This window comes from Lissotriton vulgaris, chromosome 4_1 (genome assembly GCF_964263255.1).
Source record: "Lissotriton vulgaris chromosome 4_1, aLisVul1.2, whole genome shotgun sequence".
Lineage (NCBI taxonomy): Eukaryota > Metazoa > Chordata > Amphibia > Caudata > Salamandridae > Lissotriton > Lissotriton vulgaris.
This window is the reverse complement of record NC_141691.1, coordinates 312,710,726-312,735,123: the sequence shown is the minus strand read 5'-3', so window position 1 is coordinate 312,735,123 and position 24,398 is coordinate 312,710,726. Positions and strand designations below refer to the sequence as shown.

The window sequence follows — 24,398 nt, the reverse complement described above, 5'->3', positions numbered from 1 at the left end:
TATATATCTCTGTGCACCATTACTAACAAATGTGTTAAGGAGCACGGACAAGGGCCAAATACCCGACTCTTGGCACACAGCTTGTATAATTCTGGTGTACAATAATGGAGATAGGTATTCGCTTTCATACTATATCCAATTTCCCTTTTTGACTCAAGCATGAAGTTCCTGGGAAGAGTTATTCTGTCCCACCTGGAATCCAGGGTCAAAGAAAATGTTATACTATCCCACATGCAATTTGGTTTTAGTCTAGGCTTGGGGGGTGTAGACAACAGCCCCGTGCATTGCAAATTGTAATTAATCCCAATGGAACACAATGATGTCATGAGTGATGTCACTGATCTTGTCATGAGTGACGTAATATGTGACGTCATCAGCAGTGCATTGCGGGCGCGTGAGTTATACTTAGCTGAACTAACTATAACGGGGGAATTTCAGTGGTTTTGTATGAGTGAACTGTCCAGCTAACTATAACATGTGTGAAACCTATGTTTTTTTCAGTGAATTTCAAAGGTTTTTTAAATGCTAATTCCTAACTATTACGTGGCTGAAACCTATGGTTGTTTCAAAGGTTTTGTAAATGATCATTTTTTACACTAATTTACCACATTGTTTTAAAGTATTTATTTTTAGATATTTTATGTTTTAAATTACATTAAATATTTTTAATATAAAATTGTTTTTAAAATTTTTGAAATTGTGACATTTTTTTATTCAATATTTTTTTAATTTATATATATTTTATATAGCAATATCCTATGGAAGGAAATTTAAGTTACTGGTAAGTACAGCTGAATTTACTTTTCAGGAATAGTAGTGAGCTGAAAGATGCAGCACTGAGGTATCTGCTCATAACAGGTGAGTACATTGGAATTCGTAGTTTGACAGATTTTTGAAGAATTTTTTAAAGTTCCAAAACTCCACACTTAGAAATTTTTTCAAGTGAAACCACTCAATGTTAGCCTATAGAAAGAAATTCAAGTTACTGTAAGTATGGTTAGAATGCAGCACTAGCGTTTCTTGTGATAACAGGTGAGTAAATCTGAATTCGTAGTTTGGCTGATTTTACAGGGATATTTTGCTCAATAGTGAAGGAAGGGGCGGGGCCTGAGGTAACGTGTGCAAACACGCACTGTGGCACGTTTTAGATTGGGGAATTAATTTCTCTTCAATTCTGAGGTCCCCTGTGAGCCAACCAGCCCTCCAAGTACCTTCAGTATGCGCCAGGCAGCTGTGTTGCAGAGAGGTGTTCAGAGGGCATGCCCCCTTTTTACAAAACTCTGCAACACAGCGCTTACTGGAGATACCTGTTGGACTAGTTGCCCCCTAAGGGACCTCTGGATTGAAGAGGTATTAATTCCCCAATTTAAAACGCGCCACAGGGCATGTTTGCACTCCCATCACCTCAAGCCCCACCCCCTACCTTCACCACTGTGCAAACGCACTCTGTAGCGTGTTCTAAGTTGGGGGATTGAGTCCCCTTTCATACTGGGGGTCCCTGGGGGCCAACTAGCCCACCAGGAACCTCCAGTATGCGCCAGGGGGCTGCATTGCAGAGAGGCGTAATGAGGCCATGCCCCTTTTTACACCTCTCTGCAAGCAGCCCCCTGGCTCCTTTTCAGAGGGGGAACTAATTCCCCTTGCATACTGGTGGTCCCTGGTGGCGAACTAGCCCACCAGGAACCTCCAGTATGCGCCAGGGGGCTGCATTGCAGAGAGGTGTAATGAGGCCACGCCCCTTTTTTCACCTCTCTGCAACACAGCTCCCTGGTGCGTTTGCAGAGGGGGCACTATTTCCCCTTGCATACTGGAGGTCCCTGGGGCCAACTAGCCCACCAGGAACCTCCAGTATGCACTCGGGAAGGCACAGAGTACAGTACAGAGTACCATACTTCGTGGCACGCGATTTAAAAAAAATAATAATTTTTGGCCTTGGGGGGTCTTTGTGGGACCCCCTGAGCAGGCCTAAGGGATCAGGGTGTTTCTACCCTGCACCTTATTGCATGTTTGTTTCACTGCTTTCTTGTGCCACGGGCACAAGATGGCTGCCAACACTTTCTGGTTTGGAGTGTTGACTGACAGTTGACAGCCAATGACCATGCAGCTTGTGCTCGGGAAGGTACAGAGTACAGTACCGAGTACGGTACAGATACAGTACTTCGTCTCTAGATATCACTATGATTTTACTTTTGATTTTCTCTAGAACTACTGAACGGATTTACACCATTTAACAAAAAGCACAATCTGCGAACCAAACTCTACCTTTTTGCCAAATTTGGTGTAATTCCGTTCAGCCGTTCGGGCTGCTGCCCTGGCTAAAGGTCCTATGGAAAATTGCATCAGAAAAACATGTTTTGGGGCCCCCTTTTTTCTCAGCCCCCACTTGACGAATCACCCCCAAACTTTCAGGGAATGAGCGGAGCGAAGCAGGCCATTTTCTTGGAGAATTCCCGCCAGTAGGTAATATATATATATATATATATATATACATATATATATATATATATATATATGCATATATATACAGACACTTCTGTTCTCTCCTCGAGGGCAAAATCAGACCAACGAACCACCAAAAGCATGAAATGTAAGCAGGAAAGATTTATTATCCCTTAGTACTCAGCATGACGCGTTTCGGGTAACAGGTACCCTTGATCACATGACAGGTCAGCAGTGCAAAAGCAGGTTTTTAAATACATTTTTTTCTCTTTTCTCCATTTTTTCTTTCATCACCAGGTGACCATGAAAAGTGAAGAAATACTTAATCATTATAACACGCAAATCCAAAGAATTCATGATTTTTCACAAATGTCAGTGTTAAAAACAATCATCAGCTAAATGCATAAAACACCTTGTATAGCAAGTTTAAATGCGTAGGTGAAAAAGCACACGGCAATAGGTCGTCAAATGTTACAAGAATGGTTCTTAGATAGCAGCATAAATGCCTGGTAGACAAAGTGCAAAGTTTATAATGAGCAGATGAAAATGTACACGACAATAAAACATATTTTAGCAGCAGCAATATGACCTACGGTAGTGCAAATATTGCATTGAATGTTTGTGCAAAAAGTCAGCAATAAATAGTAATAAATATAAATAAATACTATTTAAAATCATATATTTACTTGATTGGCAGATTTATTTCAAGGTGATGTAATCTATTAATAAAGGTAATAAGCTTTATCAATTGGGTGTGTCTGCATAAATGCTAGAATACCCAGAAAAATTCTCATTGCTGAGTGTTCTGAATCTCATCTGTCCATGCTAAAAGCATCAAAGTCATACTGTGTTGCTGAAGCTAAAGATACTGAGTTGATGTAGATAATATAAATGAGTTCATAGTCGATTGGTCTTGTTAGGTGCTATTGGTGCAAAAATAAAGGTGTAAAACAGAAGTGAATAAACTTACTAAAAAAACAATAAGTTAACTTGAACGCCAAAAAGGCTCCTTAGTGGACCCCCAACGGAGACACTAGCAATACCCAAGCCTGGGTATGAAAACACGGTTACTAAAAAGTCAGTAAATATCAAAATTCACTCATTGCAGGCCTGCAAGAGCAAAGTAGTAAATAACTAGTAAGGTCAAAAATTGTCTAAATTGATAAATGGTCAAAAAATGAACCAGCAATATCATAGAAAGGTGTGTATGTCCTCCGTGGCGTTGAGACCATTTGGACTTTTACTGTCCAAATTTAAGATGTACCTAGTTTCCAACTGTCTCAACGGCTTATCCCTATTGCCCCCTCTGCGTGGCAAATGGAACGGAGTCTATCACAAAATAGGACAAATCATCAATGTTTTTGTTATGAAAAGTTTTAAAATGTCTGGCGACAGGATATGCCGGGTCGCAATTGATAATAGCTCTGCTATGTTGCCGTATTCTCACATACACCTGGAGCTTTGTGCTTCCCACATATCTAAGCCCACAGGTGCATGTGAGAACATAAACTGCGTAATCAGTTCGACAGTCGTATTTACCAGTGATGCCAAGTTCCCTATCCCTGAAGGGAGTGCTGTACTTGGTGGTGTTCCTACAGATTTTACAGGCACTGCAAGTGGTGCATTTGAAGAAACCCGATTTCGTAGGTAACCAGTTCTTTTTGGAAACATTCTCAACTTTAGGTTTAGACAGATGGGTTCCCATAGATGCCGACTTTCAGAATGTGATATTGGGTTTTTCTGGTAATGTTACATTCAGTATGCCATCTGTGAGCACAATAGGCCAGTTCTTGTTTATAATGGCTCTAATTTTATGTTCCTGGGCACTGTATGTAGTGATTAGTCTAGGTGCCTCCTCACCGCCCACCTTGTCATTACTTTCTGGTATCTCTGAGGGTAACAATGATGCTCGCGGTCTGGTGGTGACTTTAGTTATAGCCTCTGTTAGGATCTTTTTTGGATAGCCTCTCCTTCTCATGCGCTCTAAAGACTCAACTTGACATCATTCAAAGTCTTCTGGTGTACTGCATATTCGTTTGAGCCTGAAAATTTCCCCGTAGGGGATGCTGGCTGTAAGATGTTGCGGATGTGCGCTAGTCGTGTGCAATATTGCATTGCCTGCAGTAGGTTTTCTAAATGCACTAGTCTGCAAAGTACCATTGGGTACATACACGCTAACATCCCGAAATTCAATTCTAGTAGGACTGATTTTGGAAGTGAAGTGCAAGTTGAAGCTGTTGGTATTAATGCTTTCAATAAATTGTTCTGCACTTGACACATCCCCTCTCCAAATAATACAAACGTAATCGATAAACCTAAGCCAGTGCTCAATCTTGTTGTCAAAGATATCTTTGTAGTGTTCCATGAGGACCTGCCTCTCCCAGATCCCATATATATATATATATATATATATATATATATATATATATTTCAGCTGTACAAAAATAAATGCACCTCAGCGGAGCTTTATGTAGCAGGTATGTTGGGGTTTACAAACATATATATATATATATATATATGTTCTGGGGGATAGAAAATCACTTTACCCAGAAGCTTCTCGCAGTACCTCTATGGACCACTACCCTTATTTGCCATGAGTAAATTGGCCTTTCTTACCTGGAGGATCAGATTAGCCTAGTCCCACTCCTGCTGTGAGTAATGATTTGGGGAAGTTCAGAGGCAGCCTTGGTAAGGTACTGTGAGTTGTTACTGTCTTATCTTTGGATGGGTGGGCACAGATTCCATAGTTAATGTATCTCAAGAAAACCTTTGCGACTGTAAGTTTAAAAGAAATCTTTAGGAATCCGCACACAATATCTACTAAAAACAAAAAGGAAATATAAGCACTGTTTTTTACTATTGTAAGAACAAAAGGCTGCTAAGGGCCCAGTCATTGGTTTCCTTTGAGAGATACGTGTAGCTATTAACTTCAAACACCCTTGAATCTTATTTATCCGGTTCTTTAACTCCATCCATCAATGTTATTTGACATATTTTAGATTGGGCCTAATAGATTACTATTTACTTTTTAGATTTTTTTTATATAGCGCGAACTAGACCAGAGCACTTTTTATGAGTACCAGTTTCGTTACAGATGGACAGACACATTCATTTTAATCAGGCATGGGGAGATTACGTGATTTGCCCAGAATCGCAGGATGTTAAGCGTCGTTGCCAAGACTCGAACCCGTTTCCCCAGCTTCGAGGTCGACCCCTCTAGCAGTAAGGCTACATCCTCTCCCCATCTTCTAATACACTTTAAGGTTGCCTTTCCAGTACAATGTGCATGGTCAAATGAACTACCTTCATGCCATATTGCTTCAAAACATTGTTCAGACTGTTTTACATTATTGTGCCCGTTATATGAAGCACCTAGGCATGCTTTTCTGGTCCCCTTTACAGCAAGATTAAAATTTGAGAACATGCCAGGAAGGCCTGGTATTTTACAGAAATTGGAAGGCTTAGAATTTTGCCTAGAAGTGTTAAATTTCATAAGGACTGTGGCAATTAGAAAAAGGTTTGAATGTATTCCTGTAAGATCCTGATTTAATTTTATTTTTATATTGTCCAGGTGTTTTGAGATTAATATATTTAAGATTTTATTTGGAATATCTACTCATTTAAATCTGTAATACCTTATTAAAGTAAATGGTTCTATTTTCCTTTATGAATGTGATACATGCCTTTTATAGCGGTGTGCCGAATAAAGATTTATTTGATTTGACAGAACCTCTCAGCACCAGAGCACCAAGCCTTATGAACTGGTGATATCTGATCTAGATTTTTTACACCAGTGGATATTTACTTTATGAAATAAAATGTCCACACCACTGGACTCTCTTCACTAGGCTGCCTCCTTCACAGGAGCAGCTCTAACCTCTACACAACCACGCCTGTTTAATCAACTAACATAAAAATAGAAAGCTGATTTGACCTTGTGTAAAATTGGTTATTTCTTAAATGAAGAAGACTCCAGTGTTGAAGAAGACGTAAGTTTAATCCATAGGAAAAGATCTCATCCGCTGAACGTGGCGGATACCGGCTCATGTAGCCGTGCAATAACCAGGGATAACAAACCGGTAGTTTCTGCTGTCCGGCACTTCAGCGCCGAAGAAAGCACAGTGATAAAAAATGATGGAAGAGAGTGGAATAGAGGCGACTCCCCCCAGCACGCCACCTCCAACTACTGCTGTGGTACCTACTGCCACACCCTTACCACCAGTTCTATCCAGTCCCCTTTCTATTCCTGTTGCATCTGCTGTTCAGCCCTTGCCGCAACCGGTCTTCTCAACTCCTTCTACCCTTCCTCCAGTGAAAACCACTCCACTGCCATTTGTAAGTCCTCAAGCTGTGACCAGCAGTCCTCCGCCGCCTCCTCATCATGTACCTTTTATGTCTCCTCAAAGCATGATGAGCAGCCCGCCTCCTCTGTCACCTCTCTGCAGTTTGGATCTCCTCATGCCTTGGCGAGTGGCTCACCTCACCCTTCAGTGACGGCAGCTTTCAGCAGCCCAGTGCCAGCATTCACACCTTCTGGGCCTCCTCTGAATACTACACCAGCTCCCATGCTTTCTGTACCTCCTGCAGGGCCTCCAATATCTGGGTTTTCAATGTCTTCAGCTTATGACATTACAAGAGGCCACGCTGGTCGAGCTCCACAAACTCCTCTGATGCCATCATTTTCTGCATCACAAGTGACAGCCGTTATGTCAAATCCTGTTACACATCAGAGCTCTCTACAACACGGCACCAGTTCAACCATCACTTTCCCCGAAGAGCATGAAGACCCCCGGTTACGTGGAGTTCCCCATGAAGGCCAAGCTAGTGGAATTTGGGGCTTTTTTATGGGTGTAGCAGATAATCCATGGTAAAGTCTGTCTTCGATAAAATCAAACACTCTGTAGAGACGATGATAACCACGTTGGATCCAGTGATGGCACCATACATAAGGTCAGGTGGTGAGCTGGACATTGTGGTGACCTCTAACAAAGAAGTGAAAGTTGCTGCTATTCGTGATGCTTTTCAGGAGGTCTTTGGTATGGCAGTAGTAACGGGAGAAGCTGGACAGTCAAACATTGCACCTCAGCCTGTGGGGTATGCTGCTGGACTAAAGGGAGCCCAGGAAAGGATAGACTGCTTGAGGCGGACTGGAGTGATCCATGAGAAGCAGACAGCTGTCTCAATAGAACACTTTATTGCAGAGTTACTACCTGACAGATGGTTCGATATTGGTTGTGTAATTGTTGATGATCCAACCCATGGAATACATTTGGAGAGTTTAACACAGGCTACACCTGTGCCTCTGGATTACGTACAGCCGGTCAAAACCTCACTCCACAGGACTACAATCTCCGGTGGTCTGGTCTCTTGGTGACAGTTGGTGAAGTTGTTGAAAGGAATGTGCCTCATGTGAGCAAGACTGATTGGCACGTGGCGTTCACCGGCATATCTCGCCGACAGATTATTTACAGCACAGCCAAAGCCTTGGCGGGGATGTACAAACAGCGGCTGCCGCCCAGGGCCTTGTGAGAGGCAGCCAGCGTCAGACTGCGCAGACTCTAATGGGCGTCACGCCAAAGAACAGGCCGCATTACCCCCTGGTCCCTCCGTCCTCGACACCTTCATTCACCTAATGAGATATTATTTATAAACTTTCTCTCTGACAGAAAAAAGAAAGAAAGGAATGCTGGACCTACCCTCCCCCTCCCGCCGGGAGTAAATAAGGGTACAGGTCCCAGCATTCCATCTGTTTCTTTTTTCTGTCATTCTGACAGGATATGCTGTGGCGCGAGGTGCTTGGTGCTCCTGCGCTGTACTTACTTCTGGGGATGCGTGTCCTCGGTTGGTTGGATTGCCTCTCTCTTCCTGCCGGGCTTGGGGGGAGTGGCGCGGGCTGTCCTGGTCGCTTCCTTGGAGCCGCGCGTGGATTTCGGTTCGCGTGGGCTCTGCGTCTGCCCGATGGCCGCCCCTCCTGGTCTGCCGGGCTTACTGGGGGGTGCGGCCTCCTTCACGTCTCCGGATTGGTTCTTGGTGATGACGCCTTCTGGTGGGGACGCTGCCTGACTTCCGTTTTGGACAGGATCAGGCGCTTCTGTCCTGTGTTTTTTGGTGCTGTTGATAAACCGGGGCAGTGGGTGAGTTCCGCGTAGCGGTTTTTGCTGTTGTTTGTTCCTTTCGGAGGGTGGGGTTGTGCTTCGTCTTGATTCGTCCTTCGTGCCTAAGGTGGCTTCTCAGTTTCACAGGTGTCAGGAGTTGGTTTTGCCAGCGCTGGGCTCTGTTCTGGATTCCCTGGGGGGTCCCTGTTGGTCCTTGTTGGATGTGTGCAGGGCTCTGTGTGTTTATCTTGACCGCACGGCTCCCTTTCGTGTGTCTGATTCCCTGTTTGTCTCCTTTGGGGCTGCTTCCCGTGGGCATAGGGCTTCCTCTGTCTCTATTGGTTGCTGGTTGAAGCAGGTGATTTCCTTGGCCTATTCGCTTTCTGGGTCCCCTCCTCCGGTTGGGGTTCAGGCTCGTTCTACGAGGGGGGTGGCGGCCTCTTGGGCTGAGGTTCGGGGTGTCCCTCTCTCTGAGATTTGTAAGGCGGCCACCTGGGCTACTTCCAATACTTTCATCAGGCATTATTGCCTTCTCAATCTGCTGGGTGATGAGGGCGGTTTTGCTTTGGGGGTGTTGGGTTGTGTTCGCCCTTGAATTCTGTTTTTGCAATAAACTGCTGGTTTTCCTTGCTGGTTCTGGTGGTTTGTTGTATTTTTTTGGGGATGATTGCCGTGGTTGCTTTGGTATGTCTCATTAGGTGAATGAAGGTGTCGAGGACGGAGGGACCAGGGGGTAATGTCCTATTACTTTAGGTAATCTTCATTACTCCGGGTCCCGTAGTCCTCGACACATTCATGGGTTCCTTCCCTCCCTTCCCGGGCTACCGACATTCATCCTTGGCTTGGTATTTCAGATGGAATGCTGGGTCCTGTACCCTTATATACTCCCGGCGGGAGGGGTAGGGTAGGTCCAGCATTCCTTTCTTTCTTTTTTCTGTCAGAGAGATAGTTTATAAATAATGTCTCATTAGGTGAATGAAGGTGTCGAGGACGGAAGGACCAGGAGTAATTAAGATTACCTAAAGTAATAGGACATCTTCTAATAATCTAGCTATCACTGGATAGGGTCAAGATTTGGAATCAAACCGCGTAATGTAACCTGTTTATCAAAAGAAACCTAGCCGTCCTATTTAAGTAGTGTATGCTTTTTGTAGTTTGGAATATGTTTCTAAAATGCTATGTAAAACATTTTTTACACACTTTAAAAAAAAAAAAAAGGAAAAGATCTCATCCATCCAGAGGGCTGTAAGAGTTCAACTGAACACTTAACTATCAAACAGATGCATCGCCAGGTTCTGTCACCTAGGTGCTGCTCAAATGAATACAATACATGTTGAATCTTAAAGGATGCACAAACATTAAGCACAATACTACACCTTGCCGATAATCTAGGATTGTGATTTGCAACTCAAAATTCACAGTCTTCAGCATCTACCAAATTGCTGCATTATCTTTGGGCTTTATTGCATCATAAAGTACTGCTTGTCAGTCATAGGATACCTGGACCTGGGCTTGGAGAAGGCGCTCTAAGGACATAAACGTTCAGAGTTAAGGTCGTAGCTTGGAGGTAGAAGCATGTAAACTGTCTCTTATTTGTCTAGTCCCTCGTCGCTAGCAATCACCAACAATGGGGAATCGAGAACTATGCTTGGCGATGTCACCTGGAGTTTTGAAATGCATTGTGACATCGTTTACTGGATGGCCCTTTTAACCACCATCTGGTCCTCACTTATTCTAGATCTTCTCAGCAGTTTGGTATTAGTATTGAGTAATTCCCTGTCTGTGTGTGTTTGTGCATTTGTATTGATATATCATCAAATTGTGATGATGCTGCTGCAGTGGTACTCCAGCACCTTTTTGCTGGATCATTCATGTTTCTGGTATTACTGGTACCCTAGCAGCTTGCACTGCTTGGCCAGTTTTGTAATATGCTGCTTACTTCTGAATGTGTCAGGCCAGGCCTAACCTAGCAAAGCTAGCTCTTTACGGTAAACATCGTTTACAACGATGTTTTCACAACGCGGTACCTTTACACCGCGGCTGTGACAACGCAAGTCGTTACCACGACTTGCGCTGGAGGGCGCTCAAGGTCTAAAAATAGTTAATTTACTATCCTAACACCTTCCCTAGGGTCCACGGGGACTGGTGTTAGAATAGTAAATTAAACTATTCGAAATCCGCGCCCCCCCAACGCAAGTCGTGGTAACGACTTGCGTTGTCACGGCCGCGTTGTAAAGGTATGCGTTGTGACGGTACGCGTTGTACCGTCATATATCCGCTCTTTACGTTTTGTAACTTCTTCAGTTAAGAGTACGATGCAAAACACTAGAAGCGCTGAAGGTTTAAACTGCTCACATCAACTCTTTTTTACTCCTTTTCAGTTATGACGATTTTGTACAGCTGCAGTAGTTCCTGATACCTTATTTTGAAACCCTTAAATACAAATCATTAGGTGAAGCACAGCAATATTGTTTCCACTAGCAAGTGCTTGTGGATTGGTTTATTTGAGTGTGGACAATACGTTGGTGGATGAAAAGAGGAATAATGCAAAACCTCAATGCATCTCAGGTAGCCATAGGAGGAGTAGAGCATTGCATGAGAGTCGAGAAAACCAGGACACAACATATTGAAGAACTATCGTCTGTTCAAGGTCAACTTGGGTTCATAAATCCAACAGGTTATGCTAGTTTGCATCCCATGACCACATCGTAGCAATAGGACAGTGAGAGGCCAGGTGCCAATATATGACTGCACCACTTTATCACAGGAGAAAGGTACTCTCAAGCATTTTGCAAAGTTTGCTCATGGGGTACATATAGTCCACTGTAGTAGGGCCAACTTTATGAAAATAGTTTATCAATTTCTGGAACTGTGTGTGAGTGCATGTTCACATTGTATGTATGTATTGTACTGTGTGTGTGTGTGTGTGTGTGTGTGTGGGTGTGTGTGTGTGTGTGTGAATGAATGTATGTTAATCAAGGGTTTGCAGCAACTTACTTCAGTATTCTCTTTTATGCTCTTCATTCCCAAAAGTGAGCTGGAGATAGTTATTCCACGAGGTTTCTGTGGTGGCACTGCAGTGAGCTGATCCCTCTTTCGGTCCCTGGCCCCTCAAACATTTTCTTAACTCCAGGTCAGTGTGGGAAGCTGTAACTAGCAGCAAAAAATGACACAAAAAGGAATGCTCTTTTTCTACCTTTCTTGCCCTCTCTCTTGAACCAGTCAGGCTCCACCTGCCTGGTGGAGATATCGCCGAGCCACTTTTGCCCTCTAGTACCCACAGTCTTGTGATCAGTGTTTGCTATTCATTTTACATTCCCTACCCCAGATACACCAAGGAAACATTCACAACAACAAACTAATCAACAAAACTGCTCCAGACTTAGAGTAATAAAGAGTCATTTTGAATGGTGTAGTATGTCAGATTGTGTGTTTGGTCAGGGGTCATATAAGGGAGTCGGGAGGCTCACTCTATGAGCCACAACATGTATTTTAAGCCATCCAAAGAGGTACCTCTCCCGCTTGATGGCTTGATTGGTGAGTTACATATCATTGCACAGCCTGATTGCACCAGGCTCATTGGGCTTCACCTCAATGACCTTTGGAGAGATCCACCGTTAGACCTGGCAGCCTTGGTGTGGTTTTCCCCCTACCTTCGGTCTTCAACCATCCTGTTTGCTCACTTCGTTTTTGATGGGTTTTGGATTCTGCACAGTTTACCACTGCACCCAGTGCTAAAGTACTTGTACTCTCTCTTTAAAACACGGTAGAATTGGCTTACCCCCAATAGACATTCTTATTACTTGCAGGTCACTAATAAAGAGGCACTACCTGTGCCTACGACCTGAAATTAAATGCTACTAGTGGGCCTGAAGCACTGCTTGTGCTACCCACTTAAGTAGCACTTTAAGCATGTCTGGGGCTTGCTTTTTCAGCCTGTGTGTGAAGTTTTAAGCTGCTACTTTGACCTTGCAAAATACATCTTTTGCTAAGCCCAGGCATCCTATTTTTATACACATAAGTCACCCATAGGGTAGGGCCTGGACAGCGCAAAGGGCAGGGTGTATTTAAAAAGTAGGACATGTACTTTTAACTTTTACATATCCTGGTAGTGAAAAAACCTTAAATTTGTTTTCAGTACTGCAAGGTCTACCAATACCATAGGATAACATTGGTATGCTGTAACTCCCAAATGGGAACACATACCTTAATTATGTTTGGTGTCCTTGGAATTGTAATGAAAAATCTTAACTTATGGTAAAGGCAGATTTTAAATTGCAATTTTGAAAATGCCACTTTTACAAAGCTGGCAATAAAGAGGGGTTGGCCCTATTACACTCAGCTAGATTGGGCCAGTAAATACCGTACGCACACAATATCTAGCTGATTGTTTGAGATGCTGTCAATTACTTAAACAGACTCAGACCAAATTCTAGAGATTTCTTGGTCTACATCATTTAATTATGTTAGACTAATTTCTTTAAGACTCATTTTTTGACTTCAGAAAACAGATTTGGACAGCACTTCAAAATTATATAACATCAAAACATACTAACAAAGAAAATCATTTTTCAAAAGACAAAAAACTAGTAAATGCAAATATTTGGTCAGTCGGAATCAACAAGGTAACCCATATTCCATTTTATCACAATGTTAATGCAACATGCTGGGGTTACCAGCCATCGGGGAAAAAGCATTTAAGCATTACAAAGGGTTTGTACATTTCAAACACAATATTTTCCTTTGTTCTCAGAGTTGCGCTCAGCTGTGCTCGATAATCTCAGCACAGATCAACTTCGTATGGCATTGACTTCCTCTGTTTTAATTTATTTAGCAACTACTGCAACACAAAATGATAATGGGTGGAATGCTGAACATTGTCAAACATTCACCCCAGTCACAGATCTGCGTTAAATCCATTGTTGTTTATCTTACCAGTTCGAACTGCAAGCCAGATCCTCCCTTGACAAGAACCAAGCATTCTGAGACCGGTTTTGAGATATCAAAACTGGTCCCAGGAGGCTTGCTTCCGGTCTAGGGAGGACCTGACTTGGAAGTTCAGGAAAACTGTTCTCATGGGGAGCAGGGTTAAGACTGATTTGCAGATGGTTGGGTCCAACTTGGGGTGGCATGGTGCGTAAAAACAATGGTTTTAACTCAGATCATTGACTGGTGGTGAACATTTGACAATGTTCAGCATTCCATCCACCATCTTTTTGTGTTGCTATGGTAGCCCTATGTGGGAAGGGTATGCCCAGGCATGGGTCCTGTGCTAACGGTGTCACTGGATTAAAGCTAGCCTAGCTGATGATCGGTGATACCCCTGAAACTAGTCCCAGAATGCTTGTTTTCCCATTCAGAGAGGACCTGGCCTGGCAGTTCGAGATTGACTGTTCTCATGGGGAGCAGGATCAAGACTGATTTGCAGATTGTAGGGTCCAAACTATGATTGCATGGTGAGCAAACAAAAAAATGATGAATTTAACCCAGATCTATGCCTGGGGGTAAATGTTTGACAATGTTAAGGATTCTGTCCATCGTCAATTTTTCATTGTTATAGTTGCTCTAAGTGGGAAGGGTATGCCCAGGCGTGGGTCCCGTGCTCACTATGCTACTGGATTCAAGCTAGCCTGACTGATGAAGGGTGATACCCCGAAACCAGTCCCAGGTTACTTGTTTTCCCATCCAGGGAGGATCTAGCCTGGCAGTTTGGGCTGGACTGTTCCCATGAGGAGAAGGGTCAAGCCTGATTTGCAGTTGGCTGGGTCCAAACTAGGGTGCCATGGTGAGCAAAAGAACAATGGATTTTAACCAAGATATGTGACTGGGGTAATGTTTGACAATGTCCAGCATTGCATCCATCATCTTTTTGTGTTGTTATTAATACATTCGGCACCTTTCCTGTCTGGGATGCAAAGTGGAAGGTGTGAGTGCTGTCTACATTGCTGCGGTGCGGTAAACCTAAATGTCATGTGAGGGCACCAGGATCAGAATGCTCTCCTGGCTGATTCCCGGCTGTTACAAGATGAGCCCCCATAACATCACTTACCTTCAGCCGTGTTTGAGTTGGGCACAGATTTCTCTTGTCTGATTGTTGTTGGTGCATGTGCTCATCAGTTGCGCAAGAGGATTGAGAAGGCATCAATAGATTTCTCTTCCCACTGCTGAGCCTGTCTTAGCTTGAAACATTTGAAGTTTGGCTATAGTTATTGATCAAAATGCACGTTGAGCGCCTTGATTGCTGCCCTGATTGCTGAATCATAGTTTTCATCAGCCCTTGTACCTGGGAGATGTTTGAATAGTTTGTCAATTTCCTCCCATAGCAGAAGAGATCTCCTGATGGTCCTGTAATCTCCTGAGTGGCCCTGAAATAGTTGTTCAAGTGGCCTATCTAAGTTTTTCAGCAGGTTGCGGTGGTGGACGGATCAGTTAGTTCATTGAATTGCTGAAGGGCCAACAGGGGATTGTGTGTCCATGCAGCATTCCCAGGTTGGGCAGCTGGACCTGCGGGGTTGTCACCTCCAGGTGCATTGGCAGCATTATCCACCATAGTGGGTACTCAGGCATGACAAAGTAACCAGGTGTACGGTGATGGGGTGGCACGGTCTTTCCTGTCAGTATGTTTGAGGACGTGCACCAGGGGCAGAGATGATGATGTGGAGTACCCTTTTAGTTCGTCTGTAGCACGTCTTGAGTGCGCTGGTTCCAGGCCTGCCTTATGCGTCTCAGCGCTAGGCCTTTAGTGTGGTGGCAGACTCGGGCCATTAGATTCACTGTGGCACAACTATCATAAAATGAGGGGTTTGTGCCCCGTGTGAGTCTATATCTTGGTTCCAGTCCTGCCTTAGCGCTGATTGGTTTTAAGATTACTAGCACAGTCCATCTTTGATAACTTTCATGTTATATTACTCAGTAGAACAGGGGTCTCCAAACAGGTCCTGGAGGGCCGGATCCATGGCAGATTTTTAAAATTACTACATGTATCTCAATGGGGATATCCAAAAAATCTGGCATGGATCCGGCCCTCCTGGACTGGTTTGGAGACCCCTGCAGTAGAAGCTTCTTTTCTCGAGCCTCACCAGCCCAGGAAGTGGTACGTAATAAGGCTGCCATGAGAGGGTTTTGGTAGTGCTGGAGAGGGCCTCTCAATGCAGCAGTGAGGCAGCCAAGGGCATGCAGCCTGCATGTGCTGACAGAGGACCTGAGGATGCAGCTGACTGGCAGATGCAGTCAACGTTGTCCTCCAGCATGGGTACAGGTGCAGCGGGAGCGCGCTTGTCACTTGTTGCCAGTGCAATGGTGCAGACCGGCCTACTTGTGGTCAGTCCAGTATATTACAAGAGACAGGGTTAGACCCATATAAGTCACTGGGACCTGGGTGATTGAACGTTATAGACAGAGTGGTCCCGGACTGGGAAAGAAAAGATCTATAGCAAAAAGTGACAGACTAATATGTACATACATAAAACCAAAACGGATAATGTACAGAGTTTTTATTCACAATGTACTGAAGACCATATTCAATGGCTGAACATTAGAATGCATTTAGTGAAAAATCGTTTCAAATAAGCGCTCATACACAAAGGGAGGGGAAAGGGGGGGCAGGGAAAAATGGAACATGTAAATAAAAAAGTGTACATACAATCTCACAATTGTCAATGAAAAAAGGGAGGGAAAAGCAATTTATACAATCATTTTAAATTTCCCAACAAAAGATTATTTATGTGATCCCCTGATCCCAGGGTCACAAGCACAGTATCTATCAGTTCAGTAGACTTTGTGGGCACCATGCTCCTAAAACAGCTGTAAGCATCATGCTAGCAGTAGAGGCTGGTGTAGTGGAGTAGAATTCTACGTTTCGACCCAATATGAGGTGCAGGGAAAATACCCCTTGCTGGGAGGGTCTTCTTCAGGACAGGAAGGAACGGGGAGGCGATCCTCCTAGGGGTAAGGAGAAGAGATACAGTCACATAACGGGGAGGTCTCAACAGATATCACTCAACATTGTGGGTATACATCATATCAACTAGTCAGATTTTGGAGAGACTCACATAACAGAAAACCAGAGGGTTTGTAGCAAAAGGACAGTGTGGCCATCAGTGGAGTAAAACATATACATAGTTTGAATCACAGTCTTGAACTTAAGGGCAGATCTAATCAGCAGAAGCCTATGTCTGAGCCCTTCAGAACGAACGAGCCTCCTTATGGGGGTCAACCATATAAATCAAAAATGTTGTTGTCGCCCGCTGGAAACGGAAACCTAATTAGAGTGCACACAAGCACAATACATTCTATCAATGTACCTGGAATGGGAAAATTTAGAAAAAGGACAGCTTACGTCGCCGTCCACGTCATCAAGGACGGGGGAAGGGTTGATTAGAAATCTAAAAACTGCGGCGTCTTAGGTGTGCGTTCCTAGAAAGATACATAGTTCTGGTTTGAAAGCAAATATCAAAATTGTATCGATATTGATAAAAGAGACATCCGCGTAAATGATAACGCTCACCTGCCCATAAGGCGGACGCAGAACAAGATATACAGTCGTGGAGGATTTCGGATTAAATGTTAAAAGGTGCCTCGATGGTCCAATGATTATAAAAAATGGAGAAAATTGAAGGGAACCGTAGTTGCCACTGTGATATCATGTTTGTAAAGTTCTCAGAGAATGACTGAGTCAAACCGGGCGCCCTTACCTAATTTTCTTTACGGTACCAGGGAAAGTAGTTCCGCTATTGAAAGAGGGGTGGAAGAATCGAGCAGCCACTCAGTCTCTAGTAATGTTTGTCTAGAAAACGAAAAACAGGGGTAGAAAGCGGGGTTAGCCCTGAGTGAAAAATGGTCTGCTGCCATAGAAATATCGGGTGGCAAGAGGAGGATCTTACCTCCCTACATATCAGGTTGCCCTCATTCAATGGGAACGGCAGCACGGACAGATCCGCAGTAGCGGTGCGGGCACCTCCGCGTAAGTTGTAGCGTGTGCAGATAACTTCCAGGCTATCGGGTTCCGGTACCTGGGGGGCGAGAGTCGGGGGGAGCACCATTTAACCAAAGAAGGGGAGGGCAACAGCATGTTATATTGATACTCTCGAGGGGTCCCCTTACCTAAAGCTGGATACCCGTGAGGACACATATATTCGTGATGCAAATCCAAGGGAAAGCAACATGCCAATACCGAGACAGGCTATTTGTGCTCGCTAAAAGGGAGTTAACCAGCGGCACTCGAGGGGGCGTGGCTCCCGCAAAGTACGAGAAACCAAGGAAAGACTGTGGAGTCATGGGTTGCTTAGCAACTGCCCGAGTGTTGTTCTGCCAATAATTAGGTTAAAATTCGAATTAATAAACAAGGGCTAGTACAATCCTCCCTCCGATAGACGAAAAAAGGTGCAGGCGGAGGATGGTTATTGAAAAAGCATTTTTTATGCGGACTAAAAAATCGAAAGTTAGCTATCCTCCCATAGAAGATTGAAATACCAAGAGGACTGTGTTATTTCTATGTAATGTCAAGAATATAGGAATTTAAAAATACAGATTACATGACACATACCTACCAAAACATGGTGGTAAACATGTCCAGTTGTGAAAATAATTGCCACACAGCTTGTCATATAAGTGAACAACATGGATGTCATATTCATACAGTGTGTAAGCCTACAAGAAAAAATGGTTAGAGCTCGTACCTACCAACATGATGGTAAAAGTGCGTATCCAAACAGTGGAACAGTAAGATTGAGTGACAGAATTAGAAAAATGTGTCAGAGGTTGGCTAATTGTGCAAAACTGCTCTCGGATTCATTGAGACCATTGGAGACAGAGTCAAAAAAGATTATCCATTTTAATTCTCTCATGTTCAGGATTGGGATTATGCTGCCTCCTCTAGGGCCAAGTTTTACGTGTTACAAAACAATCCATTTCAAACTCTCCGGTGGATGCTTTTCTTTGATACAATGTTCGACCATTGGTGCTCCCAACACCTCGCACCTATTTCGACTACAGTGTTGTAAGAAACGTACCTTGGCCTTCTGTTGTGTCTGTCCCACATATATTAGGTAACAGGGGAATGTTACACAATATACCACGTCCGTGGTATTACAAAAAGGACCCTCGACTACCGACAGCATAATCCCAATCCTGAACTTGTAGGCTTACACACTGTACACACTGTATGAATATGACATCGATGTTGTTCACTTATATGACAAGCTATGTGGCAATTATTTTCACAACTGGACATGTTTACCACCATGTTTTGGTAGGTATGTGTCCTGTAATCTGTATTTTTAAATTCTTATATTCTTGACATTACATAGAAATAACAGTCCTCTTGGTATTTCAATTTTCTATGGGCGGATAGCTAAACTTTCGATTTTTTAGTTCGCATAAAAAATGCTTTTTCAATAACCATCCTCCGCCTGCACCTTTTTTCGTCTATCGGAGGGAGGATTGTACTAGCCCTTGTTTATTAATTAGAATTTTAACCTAATCTTCGGCAGAACAAAACTCGGGCAGTTGCTAAGCAACCCATGACTCCACAGTCTTTCCTTGGTTTCTCGTACTTTGCGGGAGCCACGCCCCCTCGAGTGCCACTGGTTAACTCCCTTTTGGCTCGGTATTGGCATGTTGCTTTGCCTTGGATTTGCATCACGAATATATGTGTCCTCACGGGTATCCAGCTTTAGGTAAGCTGACCCCTCGAGAGTATCGATATAACACGCTGTTGCCCTCCCCTTCTTTGGTTAAATGGTGATCCCCCTGACTCTCGCCCCCCAGGTACCGGAACCCGATAGCTTGGAAGTTATCTGCACACGCTACAACTTATGCGGAGGTGCCCGCACCGCTACTGCGGATCTGTCCGTGCTGCCGGTCCCATTGAATGAGGTCAACCTGATATGTAGAGAGGTAAGATCCTCCTCTTGCCACCCGATATTTCTATGGCAGCAGACCATTTTTCACTCAGGGCTAACCCCGCTTTCTACCCCTGTTTTTCATTTTCTAGACAAACATTACTAGAGACCGAGTGGCTGCTCGATTCTTCCACCCCTCTTTGAATAGCAGAACTACTTTCCCTGGTACCCTAAAGAAAATTAGGTAAGGGCGCCCGGTTTGACTCAGTCATTCTCTGAGAACTTTATAAACATGATATCACAGTGGCAACTACGGTTCCCTTCGATTTTCTCCATTTTTTAGAATCATTGGACCATCGAGGCACCTTTTAACATTGAATCCGAAATCCTCCACGACGGTGTATCTTGTTCTGCATCCGCCTTATGGGCAGGTGAGCGTTATCATTTACGCGGATGTCTCTTTTATCAATATCAATACAATTTTGATATTTGCTCTCAAACCAGAACTATGTATCTTTCTAGGAACACACACCTAAGACACCGCAGTTTTTAGATTTCTAATCAACCCTTCTCCCGTCCTTGATAACGTGGAAGGCGAGGTAAGCTGTCCTTTTTCTAAATTTTCCCATTCCAGGTACATTGATAGAATGTATTGTGCTTGTGTGCACTCTAATTAGGTTTTCGTTTGCAGCGGGCGACAACAACATTTTTGATTTATATTTTTGACCCCCTTGAGGAGGCCTGTTCGTTCTGAAGGGCTCAGACGTAGGCTTCTGCTGGTTAGATCTGTCCTTAAGTCCAAGACTGTGATTCAAACTATGTATATGTTTTACTCCACTGAGGGCCACACTGTCCTTTTGCTACAAAACCCTCTGGTTTTCTGTTATGTGAGTCTCTCCAAAATCTGACTAGTTGCTATGAGGTATACCCACAATGTCGAGTGATCTCTGTTGAGACCTCTCCATTATGTGACTGTATCTCTTCTCCTTACCCCTAGAAGGATCGCCCTCCCCTTCCCTTCCCTTCCTGAAGAAGACCCTCCCAGCAAGGGGTATTTTCCCTGCACCTCATATTGGGCCGAAACGTAGACTTCTACTCCACTACACCAGCCTCTACCGCTAGCATGATGCTTACAGCTGTTTTAGGAGCATGGTGCCCACAAAGTCTACTGAACTGATTGATACTGTGCTTGTGACCCTGGGATCAGGGGATCACACAAATATTCTTTTTTTGGGAAATTTAAAATGATTGTATAAATTGCTTTTCCCTCCCTTTTTTCATTGACATTGTGAGATTGTATGTACACTTTTTTATTTACATGTTCCATTTTTCCCTGCCCCCCCTTTCCCCTCCCTTTGTGTATGGGCGCTTATTTGAAACGATTTTTCACTAAATGTATTCTAATGTTCAGCCATTGAATATGGTCTTCAGTACATTGTGAATAAAAGCTCTGTACATTATTTTTTTTGGTTTTATGTATGTACGTATTAGTCTGTCACTATTTGCTATAGATCTTTTCTTTTCTTTCCCTGTCCGGGACCACTCTGTCTATAACGTGTGGTCTGTACAGGGCCTGGTCATTCTGGCAAAAATATTGGCACACAAACACTTTTGTGCAGAGTATGAGACTAAGCAGCTTTTGTCTCCGATATACATATATATATATATATATATATATATATATATATATATATATATATATATATATATATATATATATATATATACATCCTCTGGCTGGACCCGGCTGTCAGTTTGTGTGGGGGTCAGGGGTCATAGCAGGGAGCTGGGTGGCTCACAACATAAGCCTCTAAATGTATTTGAGGCCATCCAAAGGGGTGAACCAGTCTCAGACAGAGCACTTGTTGTTCTAGACAACCACGTTTCTTAACGTGGTCAACATTTTGCATTCTCAAAAAAGCAGTACATCACTGTGTTCATTGTATTTTCAATTTAGGAAGATAGCAATGTAAACCAGCCTACAGTGTGGGTGAGATCATAGTGAGGAGATGCCACATCTAAACACAGTAGATCCTTCCATTGATATTTTGAACCAAGCCATTGGCATTATTCGGGTACCCAGCTTTTCGCAGTGTAGCCAAACGCCAAATTTGGCCATTATTTTCATGTGGCTCAACAATATACAATTAGCCCTTTTCAAAGTGTTGGCTTCTGATGTATTAGTGTCTCCTGCAAAAACCACCTGAGGTGCATAGTCTAATCTCGGCATATATTTGAACAAAATGTAATAAAGCTGAACTAAAGTGGGTGTGTTGTAGTACACGTCACCAATGTCTGCCTAGTTTCCATCTTAACTGCAAACTTCTCAGCGTAATGATGAGGATGAATGAAGCTGAATCTGTGCAGGTTCAGGAACATTGCAGGAACACCTTCTAGTTATCATGAGGTAGCCACACTTCTTCTAGTGCATTTGCGCTATACCTCTCATGGAAGACACCCAGAGGGCCTGCAACTCCAGGTGCCTCGTTTGCTACGAAGTGACTGTAAGCGGCGGCTCCCCCACTTAGTTTGAGGAACTTCGCCCCACTGCTCTCAGAGCAGGGAAAAAAGGAAAAATAAAATCATAAAATAACACAAAGTTATCATCCTTTTTTTTTTAGTAGGGGCTATATGGTCAGGTTAGGGCGGGGGGCTGGGTTCACAGGGAGGAGGAAATATGTATGCGCGATAAGTGCAAATGACTCTTTGGCTGGCCGTATAGGGCCAGCCAGTCATGCACACCTAGCATTTCTCCTCCTGGCTGTGTCGCACAGCCGGGTGGAGAACAGTCCCTAGGCTCCCAGGCACTGTCTGAGCGGCCAATCAGGCCGCTTAGACTAATCACAACGCTGTCTTCATGCTGGTGACAGTGGCATCGTGATTGGCTTCAGGGAGCCTGTGTGCTGCCGGGAGCCAGGAAGAAAATAAGACAGAAGAGAAGCTTTGGCCCTAATCAGGTACAAGATCTTTTTTACTCTACCTCCCCTCCCCTCCCCCCCTTGTTCCATAGCCACTGCCACTGCTGTAAATTTGCCTTTTCACTCTGTCGAGGGACTTCTGCCTATCAACTTCCCTACTTTTGGTGCTAGTCCTGTTGCCCCATGCAGGATGCAGGACAGGGCATTGCACTCAAAGGGGCCATCGGGAGGCTACCGCACAAGCTCCTCAAGAGGAGGAGATTAAGTAGTCCTTGTGTCTGTAGTTCCTAGTGATCGGTAGGCTCTGCATATTTGTTTGCTCAACATAAACTAGAGTCTTGGGCCTAGATGTAGGTAATTTCATTTGACCACTTCTTAAATACCAAATTTTACCGATCGGTATTTAAGAAGTGGTACAATAGAGGGGGGGGATGTAGGTATTACTGAATCGGTAAATACCGAGTCGTTAAGATTCGGTATTTACTGATTCTGTAAATACCGATTCGGTAATGCCCATTGATTCCTATGGGCATTGAAGCCCATAGGAATCAATGGGCATTACCGAACCGGTATTTACCGATTCGGTAAATACCGATTCCAGCAAGGGTGCAGGGGGTGTCACTTTGACACCCTCTAGCACCCCAAATACAGGTTTGTGTGCAATGTGGCACACATACATGCCCTAAGGGCATGTCTGTGTGTCACATTGCACAGGTGTGCATGCACAGATGTGCATGCACACCTGAATTCGGTATTTTACCACACAATAGGATTGTGTGGTAAAATCCCGACTCTTAAGGGCCTGTGGCACTGTAAACTGTGCCATCTACATTTGTAATTACAGAATCGGTATATTTACAGATTCGGTAATTTACCGAATCGGTAATTTTACCGAATTGGTAAATATACCGATTCTGTAATTTTCAGCCCCCTACATCTGAAAACCCTAATACCGGTCAGAAACGGCCGAAATCGGCCGTTTCTGACCTGTATTAGGGCTCCTACATCTGGCCCTTGGTGCCCAGACTGATTCCGAACAACCCAGCAGGATATGTTGGCCTATATACCAGCTAGCTCACAGTGCCACCATAATCCCCCCTAACCTTCCCAGGGAGCGATGGTTTCAGGCAACCATTGAACATGACAACCCGATCCCTAAGGGATCTTTGAAACAGTACCGAACCTTTCACTTAGTCACTCATGTTTACTCATTCTCAGAGAGGTGTACAAAGAATACACTGTGGAACGTTTTCAGTATGTTTATTGAACCAAGGTTATTTTTGTATAAAACAAGTATGCTGCAATGATTAATAGACAGAAGCAGATAAAAGTGATTACAAGCACCAAAAGCGTAAATACTAGATGTAGTTCTACCATGATGCTAAAAAAGTGTATATATGCAGGCATATAAAACAAGGCAGTAATGAAGTGTACTCCTACTGTGTAAACCCTCCTCTGAATGTACTTAGAGTGTGTGTAGATGTAGAGCCAAGAATTTCCCCTAGGGACAAGCCAACCCCATTACCTGGTAGGAGGGAATGTAGGAGCCTGTCTTGGTCCCAAACTGGACACCCCTCACGGACATGTCAGACCACTTCATGGTGAAATCTCTGCCTGCAGGGACCCTCAATGTCAGCTGAGGTGCCTCCTATGCTAATCTTTTGGGATGCTCATTATTTATAATAGAAATCAGCCTTGTGATGTACGTATAGATGAGCGATGTTATGGATATGTAGATAGCCCTGTTGCCATGTGGATGAAGCTAGGATGACATTTGTACATAGTAAAAAGGCCTAGTACATGATGTTTGTGACATCGTTATAATGTGCAAAGCTAGATGTATAAACAAAGTAGTTTCAGTGACACTAATCCAAAATTGTTGTGCATGCAAATATATTTTTAGAGCCTGGCTATCATTGGATAGGAGTCCGCTCCAAACGCCGGTTGTTGTGCATATTTTTATTATTTACATCTCTAAATAAAATGATTTCAGTTCCTATATATTTTATTTGTACAGCCCATTCAAACTATCCACCTCATCACTTCTGAAGTGTCCCCATTGGTTCCAAAAAACAAGCATTGATTATCTTGGCCATTCCTTGTTC

General features: G+C 43.7%; 1 protein-coding gene and 1 pseudogene across 4 annotated transcripts in view; both read left to right on the top strand.

The window, feature by feature from the left end:
- The window catches only part of MCF2 (MCF.2 cell line derived transforming sequence), an 870,271-nt gene that overhangs the window by 784,259 nt on the left and 61,614 nt on the right, over positions 1–24,398 (top strand). The window lies entirely within an intron of this gene.
- Positions 6,486–7,996, top strand: LOC147718687 (protein PRRC1-like; annotated as a pseudogene). The gene is made up of 2 exons (XR_015310002.1): positions 6,486–6,774; positions 6,885–7,996. The product of XR_015310002.1 is annotated as a protein PRRC1-like (transcript).